Source organism: Panthera leo, chromosome B2, assembly GCF_018350215.1.
Source record: "Panthera leo isolate Ple1 chromosome B2, P.leo_Ple1_pat1.1, whole genome shotgun sequence".
Lineage (NCBI taxonomy): Eukaryota > Metazoa > Chordata > Mammalia > Carnivora > Felidae > Panthera > Panthera leo.
In genome coordinates this window covers 30970901-30984684 of record NC_056683.1, presented here as the reverse complement: position 1 = coordinate 30984684, position 13784 = coordinate 30970901, and the positions used below count along the sequence as shown (strand labels likewise).

The 13784-nt window shown below is 35.4% G+C and overlaps 1 protein-coding gene across 29 annotated transcripts in view; it reads left to right on the top strand.

Moving 5' to 3' along the window:
- The window catches only part of TSBP1 (testis expressed basic protein 1), a 219772-nt gene that overhangs the window by 135334 nt on the left and 70654 nt on the right, over positions 1-13784 (top strand). The window lies entirely within an intron of this gene.

Genomic DNA, 13784 nt, shown 5'->3' with positions numbered 1-13784 from the left:
ACTGCTCACTCCCTCTCAAAATAAATAAACTTAAGTTTTTTTTTAAATAAATAAAAATATATATTCTATATACTATAAATGAAGAGAGTCCAGTTTGGAGAAAAAAGAAAGGGGTGATGGAAAAGAGCATAATGTTCTACCTACCACTTTCCCTAATTTCAACCTTATCTTTGCACTGGATAGAATGCAAAAGTGTGCTAAAGCTTATATCTTCAAAAGCAGAAAGAGAAAGCACAGTGAAAGCCACCAAATGGGTCAACTTTTTAAATGATAGGAAGCTTTCAACTCTTTTAATTATCTTTTAAAAAACATAATTTTCTCCCATTAAAAAAATTATTTGCATATCTCTTTTGTGAGGTGCCCACTGAAGTCCATGACTGACAACTTTGTTCTAATCCTGAAGCCTATATTAATTCCTTTATTTTATACCTTCCCATGTCCTAAACATATTCTTTTTTTTTTTTTCCTTTTTGGTTTTAGTTTTTTTTTTCTTTTTGGTTTTAGTTCTTACCAGAAACTCGATCATCCATTAGTAAATTACCTTCCAAAGTCCATTAGATTTGAATTTCTTTTTTTTCCCTTATTTCTGTTTCTGGTTCCTATTGGGAAAAAAATTATTTATTCCTTAGCAATCTCTGCATTCAATAAATAGAACAAAATCTTAAGGAAAAATTAAAGTGTACTAATTAATAGATGGTACTAATAAGAGAAGTGTTGTCCTAGGTAGTTAATTCATATAACAGAAAATGCTAACAGAAATAGAACTATTAAGTCTCTACTTTTGCTGAGGAAATATGACTTAAATATGCAATGACTTAATATCTATCATTTTTAGATTAACAAAACTCAGTGTTGGTGGGGTTATAAGGAAATAGATATATTCATGTTTTTAAGAGAAAATACTGTATACTACAACAAAATCTAGCAAAGATCTTAAACACATAGCTCTAGAGGAATAGCTAAGCAGAATGTAGTTAAATAATCCAACTTACTATTATATTATAATTAGGAATGACAATTGTGAAGATGGTTAAGTCTAGACTCTACAATGTAATAAAAGGTAGAAAAGAGCTTAAATGTATGTGTACACTGTAATCAAAATAGGAAAACATGCACCCAGTGTTTATAGCAGCATTATCAACAATAGCCAAAATTATGGAATAGCCAAATACCCATTGACTGATGAATGGACAAAGAAGACATGGAATAAATTGTGTCTTTATAAACTTTGGAAATCTTATCGTGTTTTATTACATTGTGAATTCATACAAAAGATTTTTAAAATTACTGATATTTGGGGCTTTCCTCTAATATTTTTATTGTTCAACCAATTACATACATAATTTAAAAATGTTATAGGGGCGCCTGGGTGGCGCAGTCGGTTGAGCGTCCGACTTCAGCCAGGTCACGATCTCGCGGTCCGTGAGTTCGAGCCCCGCGTCAGGCTCTGGGCTGATGGCTCGGAGCCTGGAGCCTGTTTCCGATTCTGTGTCTCCCTCTCTCTCTGCCCCTCCCCCGTTCATGCTCTGTCTCTCTCTGTCCCAAAAATAAATAAAAGAAGTTGAAAAAAAAAAATGTTATGGAATTATAGTAAGGTACATCAATTTCCTACAGCAGCTATTTGACTCATTAGAATTACTTCTTAATATTCCATGTTCTACTATATTCTTTTTGTTTGTTTTTTTTACTGATTTTATTATTTATCTGTAATGGTATTTGTTTTTTCTATTTTAAATTTTTAGACATCCCAAAAGTTGTACATAATTTATGTACCCAACTTATGAATTTGGAGATAAGTATACATCCATGAAACCATCACCACAATATATGCCATTAACCATCAAAAGTTTCATCTCTCTTCTTTATCTCTCTCTCTCTCAATCTCTTTTTTTTTCTTTTTGGTAATAAGAACACTTAATGTAAGATCTACCCTTGAAACACATTTTGAAGCATACAATACAATATTGTTGACCATAGGCACTATGCTGCACAGAACTCTAGGACTTATTCATTTTATATAACCAAAAGTTGTACCCTTTGACTAATTAATATCTCCCTATTTCTCCCTTCTTAGCCCCTGGCAATCACCATTCCACTATTGCTATTATGAGCTTGGCTATTTTAGATTTTACATGTAATTAAGATCATGCGGTATTTGTACTTCTATGTCTAACTTACTTCACTTAGCATAATGTCCTCTGATTTTATTCATGTCACAAACAGCAGGATTGTCTTCTAATGGCAGAATAATACTCAGTTGTGTATATATTCCACATATTCTTTATCCTTTCATTTATCATTATATTGCTTCCATGAATTGGCTACTGTGAATAATGCTGCAGTAAACATGGGGGTGCAGGGTTCTCTTTGAGATACTGATTTCAATTTTCTGGATAATACTAGAATTAGGATTGATGGATCATTTGGTGGTTTCATTTTTTGCTTCTTGAGAAAACTCCATTGTGTTTTCTATAGTAGCTGTAGAATTTACATTCCCACCAACAGTGTATGAAGGGTCCCTTCATATATATATATGTATACATATATATATATATATATATATGTATACATATATATATATATATATATATATATATATGCCATTAAAACAGATGTAAAGTGCTATCTCATTATGGTTTTTATTTGCATTTTCCTGATTATTAGTGACATTGAGAACATTTTCATACATGTTGGCCATTTGTATGTCTTCTTTTGAGAAATATCTGTCCAGGGCCTTTGTTTATTTTTTAATCTGCTTATTTTGGGTTGTTGTTGTTGAGTTGTATGAGTTCCTTTAATATTTTGGACATTAACCCTTTATCAGATACATAATTGGCAAAATTTTCTCCTAATTTGTTGGTGAAAACTACTTCATTATTTAATATGTGGATATCCACTTTTCCCAACATCACTGATTGAGGAAACTATTCTTTCCCCACTGTGTGTTCTTGGTACTCTTGTCAAAGATCAGTTAACCATATATGCGTGAGATTATTTCTGGACTTTCTTCTGTTCCATTGGTCTGTATATCCATTTTTATACCAGTATCACACTATAGTTTTGTGTTATATTTGGAAATTGGAAAGTGTATTCCTCCAGCTTTGTTATTGCCCAAAATTTCTTTGGCTATTCAAGGTCTTCTGTAGTTCCATATCAAGTTTAGCATTATTTTCTGGGGGAAAAAAAGTGTCATTGGGATTTTGATGGGGATTAAATTGAACCTGTAGATCAGATTGCTTTGGGTAATACAGACATTTTAACAATATTAATTCTTCCAATTCATGAAAATAAATATCCTTCCTTTTATATGTGCCTTCTTTAATTTCTTTCATCAGTGTTTTAAAGTTTTCACTATATAAGTATTTTTACCTTCGTGATTAAGTTTATTCCTAAGTATTTTTATCTTTTTGATACAATTGTAAATGATATAGTTTCTTAATTTCCTTTTCAGGTAAATCATTATTTGATATAGTTTCTTAATTTCCTTTTCAGGTAAATCATTATTAGTGTATACAAATGCAACTGATTTTTGCATGTTGATATTCTATCCTGTAATTTTGCTGACTTCATTTATCAATACTAATAGTTTTGTGAAGGGTTTTGTGAAGTCTTTAGGGTTTTCGACATATTAGCTCATATCATCTGCAAGCAGAGACCATTTTACTTCTTCCTTTCAGATTTGGACATTTTCCATTTCTTTTTATTTTCTATTGCTCTGGCTAGGACTTCTAGTACTATGTTAAATAGAAGTGGTGAGAAAGAGGGGAGCTTGGGTTGGTTAAGCATCCAACTTCAGCTCATCACTATTTGTGAGTTTGAGCCTCTCAATGGGCTCTCTGCTATCAAAATGGAAACCACTTTGGAGCCTCTGTCACCCCCCACCTCTCTCTCTCTCTCTCTGCACCTTCCTCCACACTCTCTCTCTTTAAAAAATAAATAAACATTTTAAAAGAAGAAGTGGTGAGAAAGAGAGAGAAAAATCAAGAGGTGTCCATCAAAGGATGCAAAGTTTCAGTTATGCAAAATAATTCAGTTCTAGAAATTTACTGTATAACCTAAGGTCTATTATTGACAATAGCTATTGTATACTTAAACTTTTGCTAAGAGGGTAAATCTTATGTTAAGTGCTTTAACCATGAAAATAGAAAATAAATTTTATATATATAATTTTTTTGATCAAGCATTTTTATTCTATTCTTTCTCCACCTTCTTTCTTCTTCTTCTTCTTTATTTTCCTCCCTCTTTATCTTGATTTAGCCTTATATCTTTTTTATTCTCTATTTGGATTTCTTTTCTCCCCTTTTATTTTTCTCTTTTTATGGGATCAGACCCACTCCCCTCTCCTTTTTTCCCCAGGGTTACTTCAACAAACAAATTAAAGCACATCTGTGAAGGTCCAAACATTCCACCACTACAAGCAAGAAGGAGCTCTGCAGAGGACTGAGCTCTGCAGATCTCTGCAGTGGGATAGAGTAGCCAAAACACAACAAAGTGCATACCACATACACCAAAACCACTTCTATGAGTGCCAGGCCCTGGCAGTATATGACCCATTTTTAATATAAAGGTACTCTAAGGTGCAGGACACATAACACACTTTTAAAACACACAAAAGAGAGAAATGTAGCCAAAATTACAAAATGGAGAAATTCTCCCCAAAAGAAAGTTCAAAAAGAAATCATAGCCAGAGATTGTTGCTCTGTACCATTGTGTTATCTGTAATTTCATGTTCCTGGTGATGTACTCTGGTCCTTTGTAGTCTTTGCTGATTTCCACTGATTTATTGTTCAAAACAGATAAAATTAATATATCTGCACAACAATATATGATAACAGTCATCAGACTACTAGCTGGTCTTGAAAAGAGCATAGAAGACACCAGAGAAACTCTTACTGCAGAGATCAAAGACTAAGAACTAGTTAGGATGAATTTCAAAATGCTATAATTGAGATGCAAAGTAAACTAGGTACAGTGACAGCAGGATTGAAGAAGTAGAGGAGAGAATAGGTGAAAGAGAAGATAAAATTATGAAAAATAATGAAGCTGAAAAAAAGAGGGAAAGGGAATTACTAGATCATGAGGGGAGACTTAGAGAACTAAGTGATTCCATGAAACAAAACAATTATCTGTATCATAAGACTTCCAGAAGAAGAGTGAGAGAAAGGGGCAAAAAGTTTATTGGAACAAATGATAGTTGAGAACTTCCCTAATCTGGGGAAGGAAACAGGCATCCAAGTCCTAGAGGCACAGAGAACTTCCTTTAAATCAACAAAAATAGGTCAACACATGACATATCATATCATAGTGAAAGTGGCAATATACAAAAGTAAAGAAAGAATTCTGAAAACAGCTAGGGACAAATAGACCTTAATCTACAAAGGTAGACACATAAGGTTAGTAGCATTCCTGTCCTCTGAAACTTGGGAGGCCAGAAAGGAGTGGCAGGAAATATTCAATGTGCTGATAGGAAAAATATGTAGCCAAGAATCCTTTATCCAGAGAGGCTGTCATTCTGAATAGAGTAGAGGTAAAGACTTTCCCAGACAAAGAAAAAATGAAGTTTGTGACCACTAAACCAGCCCTGCAAGAGATCCTAAGTGGGATTCTCTGAGTGGAAATCAGCAAAGACTACAAAGGACCAGAGAATGTCACCAGAAACATGAAATTACAGGTAACACAATGGTACTGAGTTCATATCTTTCAATAATCACTCTGAATGTAAGTGGACTAAATGCCCCAATAAAAAGACATAGGGCAGCAGAATCGATAAGCAAAAATAAGATCCATGCATATGCTGCTGCCTACAAGAGACTCACTTTAGACATGAGGACATCTGCAGATTGAAAGTGAGGGGGGTGGAGAACCATCTACCATGTTACTGGATGTCAAAAGAAAGCCAGAATAGTCATACTTAGACAAACTATATTTTGAAACAAAGACTATAACAAGAGATAAAGAAGGGCATATCATAATTAAGGAGTCTATCCATCAAGAAAAACTAACAATTATATATTTGTGACCCAATGTGGAAGCCCCCAAATATATAAATTAATTAATCACAAATATAAGCAAAATTATTGATAATAGCACCATAATTGTAGAAGACTTTAATACTCCACTTAACAGCAATGGAAAGATCATCTAGGCAAAAAATCAATAAGGAAACAACAGTTCTCAATGACACATTGGACCAGATGGACTTAACAGATATATTCAGAATATTTAATCCTAATGCAGTAGAATACACATTCTTTTTGACTACATATGGAACATTCTCCAAAATAAATCACAGATGGGGCCACAAATCAGCCCTCAACAGGTACAAAAAGATTGAGATCATACCATGTATATTTTCAGATCACAACACTATGAAACTTGAAATCAACCAAAGAAAAAGTTTGGAAAGCCCCTAAATACATGGAGGTTAAAGAACATCCTACTGAAGAATGAATGGGTTGACCAGGAAATTAAAGAAGAAATTTAAAAATACATGGAAGCCAATGAAAATGAAAACACAACAGCCCAAACCCTTTAGGATGTAGCAAAGGCAGTCCTAAGAGGAAAATACATTGCAATTCAGGCCTATCTCAGGAAGCAAGAAAGGTCCCAAATACACAACCTAACCTTACATCTAAAGGAGCTAGAAAAGCAGCAGCAAATAAAGCCCAAAGCCAGCAGAAGAAGATGAATAATAAAGATTGTAGCAGAAATAAATGTTATAGAATCAAAAAAACAAAAACAAAAAACCTTGTAGAACATATCAATAAAACTAAGAGCTGGCTTTTTGAATGAATACACAAAATTGATAAACTCCTAATCAGACTTCTCAAAAAGAAAAGACAGAGGATCCCCCAAAATAAAATTACATATGAAAGAGGAAAGATCACAACCAATAATACAGAAATACAAAGAATTACAAGAATACTAAGAAAAATCATATGCAAACAAACTGGACAATATGGAAGAAATGGAAAATTCTTATACACTCATACACTTCCAAAACTCAAATGGGAAGAAGTAGAAAATTTGAACAGAGCCATAACCATAAAGAAATTGAATTGATTATCAAAAATCTCCCAACAAATAAGAGTCCTGAGTCAGATGGTTTCCAGGGGAATTTTACCAGACATTTAAAGGAAAGTTAGTATCTATTCTTCTCAAACTACTCCAAAAAATCGAAATGGAGGAAAAGCTTCCAAACTCATTCTATAAATCCAGCATTACTTTGATCCCAAAACCAAAGACCCCACTAACAAGGAGAATTATAGGCCAAGGTCCTTGAGGAAGATGGGTGCAAAAATTCTCAACAAGATACCAGCAAATTGAATTTGACAGTACATTAAAATAATTATTCACCATGATCAAGGGAAATTTATTCCTGGGATGCAGGGCTGCTTCAACATTTGCAAATCAATCAATGTGATACATCATGTTAATAGAAGAAAGGATAAGAACCATATGATCCTTTCAATAGATGTAGAAAAAGCTTTCAGTAAAACATAGCATCCTTGATAAAAACCTTCAAGAAAGTCAAGATAGAAAGAACATATCTTAACATCATAAAAGCCATACATGACAGGCCCACAGCTAATATCATCCTCAATGGGGAAAAACTGAGAGCTCTTCCCCTAAGATCAGGAACATGACAGGGAAATCTACTCTCACCACTGTTGTTCAACATAGTGTTGGAAATCCTAGCCTCAGCAATCAGGCAACAAAAAGAAATGAAAGGCATCAAATCAGCAACGAAGAAGTCAAACTTTTCACTCTTCACAGGTGACATGTTACTCCATGTGGAAAACCCAAAAGACTCCACCCAAAAACTGCTAGAGCTGATACATGAATTCAGCAGAGTTGCAGCATGTAAAATCAATGTACAGAAATCAGTTGCATTTTATACACCAATAATGAATCAGCAGAAAAAGATATCAAAGAATTGATCTCATTTACAATTGTACCCAAAACCATAAGATACCTAGGAATAAACCTAACCAAACAGGCAAAAGATCTGTATGCTGAAAACTATAGAAATCTTATGAAGGAATTGAAGAACACACAAAGCAATGGAAAAGCATTCCACACTCATGGATCTGAAGAACAAATATTGTTAAAATGTTGATACTACCCAGAGCAATTCAATGCATTCAATGCAACCCCTATCAAAATAACACCAGCATTCTTCACAGAGCTAGAATGAACAGTCTTAAAATTTTTATGGGACCAGAAAAGACCAAAATAGCCAAAATGATGTTGGAAAAGAAAACCAAAACTGGGAGCATCAAAATCCTGGACTTTAACCTATATTACCAAGCTTTAGTCATCAAGACGGTATGGATTGGCATGAATACAGGCACATAGATTGATGGAATAGAATACAGAACCCTGTATAAGACCCACAAATATACTGCAAACTAATCTTCAACAAAGCAAGAAAGAGTATCCGATTGAAAAAAGAGTTTATAGAGACTCTAGTAAATGGTGCTGATAGAACTATACAGCAACAGGCAGAAGAATGAAATTGAACAGCTTTATTACCCTATACACAAAAATAAATTCATAATGGATGAAAGACCTAAATGTGAGACAGGAAACCATCAAAATCCTAGAGGAGAAAACAGGCAGCAACCTCTGTGACCTAAGCTGCAGCAACTTCCTACTTGACATGTCTCTGGAGGCAAGGGAAACAAAAGCAAAAATGAACTATTGGGACCTCATCAAGATGAAAAGCTTCTGCACAGCAAAGGGAACAATCAATTAAACAAGAAGGCAACCGACAGATGGGAGAAGATATTTGCAAATGACATATCAGACAAAGGGTTAGTATCCAAAATCTATAAAGTACTTACCAAACTCAACATTCCCCTAAAAACAAGTAATCCAGTGGAAAAATAGGCAGAAGACATGAACAGACACTTTTCCAAAGAAGACATCCAGATGGCTAATGGACACATGAAAAGATGCTCAGCAGCATTCATCCTCAGGGAAATTAAAATTAAAACCACAGTGAGATACCACCTCACACCTGTCAGATGGCTAAAATTAACAACTCGGGAAACAACAGATATTGGCCAGGATATAGAGAAAGGGGAACACTTTTGCACTGATGGTGGGAATGCAAACTGGTGCAGGCATTCTGGAAAACCATATGGAGATTCCTCAAAAATTTTCAAGAGAACTACCCTATGACCTAGCAACTACATTACTAGGAATTTATCCAAAGGGTACAAAAATGCTGATTTGAAGGGGCATATGCACCCCAATGTTTATAGCAGCACTATCAACAATAGCAAAAGTATGGAAAGAGCACAAATGTCCACCACTGATGAATGGAAAAAGAATATATACATATGTGTGTGTGTGTGTGTGTGTGTGTGTGTGTGTGTGTATGTGTATATATATATATACACAGCAATGAAAAAGAATGAAATCTTGCCATCTGCAACAACATGGATGGGACTGGAAGGTATTATGCTAAGCAAAATAAGTCAGTCAGAGAAAGACAGATATCATGATTCTTCTGATAGGTGGAATTGGAGAATCATAGCGGATGAACATAAGCGGATGAAAAATAAAATAAAAATGGAGAGGGAGGCAAAATATAAGAGACTCTTAAATACAGAGAACAAACTGAGGGTTGTTGGAAAAGGGGGTTAGTGGTGGGGGGGGGGGGTTAAGTGGGTGATTGGGCATTAAGGAGGGCACTTTTTGGGATGAGTACTGAGTGTCATATGTAAGAGATGAATCACTGGATTCTGCTCCTGAAACTAAGACTACAGTGAATGCTAACTAACTCGAATATAAAAAAAATAAAATAAAATAGAAAATAAATAGCACCAGAAAACAAAAGAGAGAAGGGAAAGATGATGGCAGATTAGGAGGACCCTAGGCTCACCTATTCCCATGAATACAACAAAATAACTGTCAAATCATCCTAAATACCCCAGAAATCAACCTGAAGACTGGCAGAACAAACTGTACAACTAAAGGTAGAGACGAAGCCACATCAAAGAAGGTAGGAAGTGCAGAGACATACCTTAAGTGAGAAACAGATCATGGCTACTGTGGTGGAGAGGGAGTTGTGGTCACAGAGAAGGGTGAAAGACCGGCTAGCACACAGGGGAGCCAACAGTGGAAGAAGAATCCCCATAGCAATAAGCTTGCAAAAATTAGAGGGATCAAATTTTATGAGTTTTTGCACCAGTGTCCTTTAGAACCAGAGTTCTAAAGGTCAGTGTGTTGGCTGTGTGAGAGCTCAGAGGGCATTTGGGCTGCTCTTGGAAAAAGGCAGTGCAAACAATCCACGGATGTATAGCATGGAAACAGTAATCTGAAGAGCACCTGGGGCACACAGTGGGGAGGTTAGTTGCCTGACTTGGAGCATGTCCCAGAAGGCAACATTCACAGAGAAACAACTCCAGAAACAAAGGAACTGGCAGGCACCATTTTCCTCCCCTTATCCTCAGCATAAATACATAAATACAGCATAAATACACCTAAAGTAACCAGCACAGCACCAACACTTACAACCTAACCAGGTTATACAAAGCCCTGCCACCCCTCCCATGCACTGGTAGAACTGCCCTTCCCACTCATGCTTGCCTCAGTCCAAGCAATGGGGGCTGCCTGCCCCAGAAGACCCTACCCAACATGCATCTCCTGACTTGGGAGTTTTGTTGAGCCTCCATTTTGGTGGCAATAGTGACAAGTCTAATTTCATAAGCAGACCAGAGCACACCTAGTTAAAAACACACCACATTCAGACCAGGGACCAAACACTGCTCACAACAGGTAAAAAAAAAAAAGCCTCTGCAGATGACTGGCCTGAAGGATAAAGTGGCTAGGACATAACAGAGCACACACATCATATATTGGAGACACTCCCAGAAGTTCCAGGCCCTGTGGAATAGGGTATACTGCACCTCAGGGCACTACGGACCTCTTCTTCCGAGTCTTTGTGCTTGAGAATAGGAGACAAAGCTGACTTCCCTAACACAGAGACTACAGGGCATAGACACTTAGACAAAATGAGAAGACAGAGGAATTTGTACCAAGTGAAAGAACAGGACAAGGTCATGGTCACAGAACTAAGTAAAACAGATATATGTAATATGCCTGATAGATAATTTAAAGCAATAATAAGGATACTCGCTGAACTTACAAAAAGCATGGAGAACATCAGTGAGACCATTAACACAGACATAAGAAATAACATAGCAGAGATGACAGGCTCAATAAACAAAATGAGAAACATGCTTGATGAAATGGACAACAGGTTTGAAGACGCAGAGAAACAAAACAGTGACCTAGAAGACATAGTAAGGGAAGCTATAAAGCTGAACAAAAGAGACAGAAAAGAATTATGCAAAATGAGAATAGACTTAGGGAATGCAGTGACTCCATCAAATGTAATAACATTTGTACAATAGGAATCCCAGAAGAAGAGAGAGAAAAGGGGGCAGAAAATGTTTTGAGGAAATAGTAGCTAAGAACATCCCTAAATCTGGGGGAAGAAAACAGGTATCCAGATCCAGAAGGCACAGACAGTCCCCATTGAAATCAGTGGAAGCAGATCCAAATCACGACATTGTAATTAAAATGGAAAGTAGTAGTGATAAAGAAAAAATATTAAAACCAGCAAGCAAAAGAAGACAGTTACATACAAAGGATACCCCACAGACCATCAGGGATTTTCAGCAAAAAACTTCCAAGCCAAAAAGGAGTGGCATAATATATTCAAAGTGCTAAATGGGAAAAACTTGCTGCCAACAATACTCTATGTAACAAGATTATCATGGAATGAGAGATTAAAGAGTTTCCCAGGCAAACAGAAATTAGAGTTCATGACCACTAAACCACCCCTTCAAGAAATATTAAATGGGACTCCCTAAGTGGAAATGAGAGACCGGAAATGACAGTAGGGATGTAAGAAACACAAAAGCAGTAAAAATGAATATTTCCATTAAAAATATCAGTCAAGGAACTCACAAAATTAAAGGATGTAAAATATGACACATATACCTAAAATGTGGAGAGGAGAGGAGAAAAGAATGGAGTCAAACTTAAATGAGCATCAACTTAATACAGACTATTATATGCAAAAGAGGTTATATACAAACCTAATGGTAACCCTGTATCAAAAACCACTAATAAATATGCAAAGAATAAAGAGAAAGAAATCCAAACACACTATTAAAGAAAAACAGAAAACCATGAGAACAAGAAAGATAAGAAAGGATCAGGGAAAATCTTCAGAAACAACCACAAAATAAGTAATAAAATGGCAATGAATACATATCAATAATTACTTGGAATTTAAATGAACTAAATGCTTCAATCAAAAGAGAGAGTGGCAGAATGGATTTAAAAATAAGACCCATCTGTATTTTGTCTACAGGAGACTTGTTTCAGACCTAAAGACACCTGCAGATTGAAAGTGAGAGGATGGAGAAACACTTATGCAAATGGGTATCAAAAGAAAGCCAGAGTACCAATACTTATTTCAAACAAACAAGACCTTGAAACAAAGACTGAAACAAGAGACAAAGAAGGACACTAAGTGATAATAAAAGGAACAATCTAACAAAAAGATATAACAATTGTAAAGTTGTATGCAACCAATGCGGAAACACCCAAATACACAAAACAATGAATAACAAACATAAAGGAACTAATCTACAATAACACAATAATAGTAGGGACAGCTGGGTGACTCAGTCAGTTAAGTATCTGACTCTTGATTTCAGCTTAGTTAATGATCTCATGGTTCATGAGTTCGAGACCTGTATCAAGGCTCTACACTGACAGTGTGGGACCTGCTTGGGATTCTCTCTCTCCCTCTCTTTTTCTCTGCCCCTCCTTTGCTCACTCTCCCTCTCTCTCTCTCTCTCTCTCTCTCTCTCTTTTTGAAAGAAAGAAAGAAAGAAAGAAAGAAAGAAAGAAAGAGAAAGAAAGAAAAAAATATACAATAATAGTGCAGACTTTAACACTCCCCTTACAGCAATGGACAGATCATCTAAACAGAAAATCAACAAAGAAATAATAGCTTTGAATGACACACTGGAATACTTGAATTTAACAGATACATTGAGAACCTTTCATCTTTAAATAGCAGAATACACATTCTTTTCAAATATAGGTGGAACATTCTCCAGAATAGATAACATATTAGGCCACAAAAGAAGCTGCAACATATTTCAGAAGATTGAAGTCATACCATGCATCTTTTCTGACCTCAACACTATGAAACTAGAGGTCAACCACAAGAAAAAGGCTGGAAAACCAAAAATACATGGAGGTTAAATGACATGGAGGTTGTATGACATGCCACTTAAACCTAATGGTAAACCTATATCAAAAACCACAATAAATATGCAAGGAATAAAGAGAAAGAAATCCAAATACATCACTAAAGAAAAACATAAAACCATGAGAGCAAGAAAGATGAGAAAGGATCAGAGAATCTTCAGAAACAACCAGAAAATAAGTGACAAAATGGGTCAACCAGTAGATCAAAGAAGAAATAAAAAACTAATGGAACCAAATGAAAATGAAAAAAATGATTCAAAACCACTTGGATTCAGCAAAAGTAATTCTAAGAGAAAAGTCTATAGTAATACAGATTCACCTCAAGAATCAAGAAAATCACAAAAATCTAACCTCACACATAAAGGAGCTAGAAAAAGAAAAACAAAAGAAGCCTAAAGCCAGGAGAAAGAAAGAAGGAAGGAAATAATAATGATTATAGCAGACATAAATTATATAGAAACTAAAAAAACAAAAAAAAA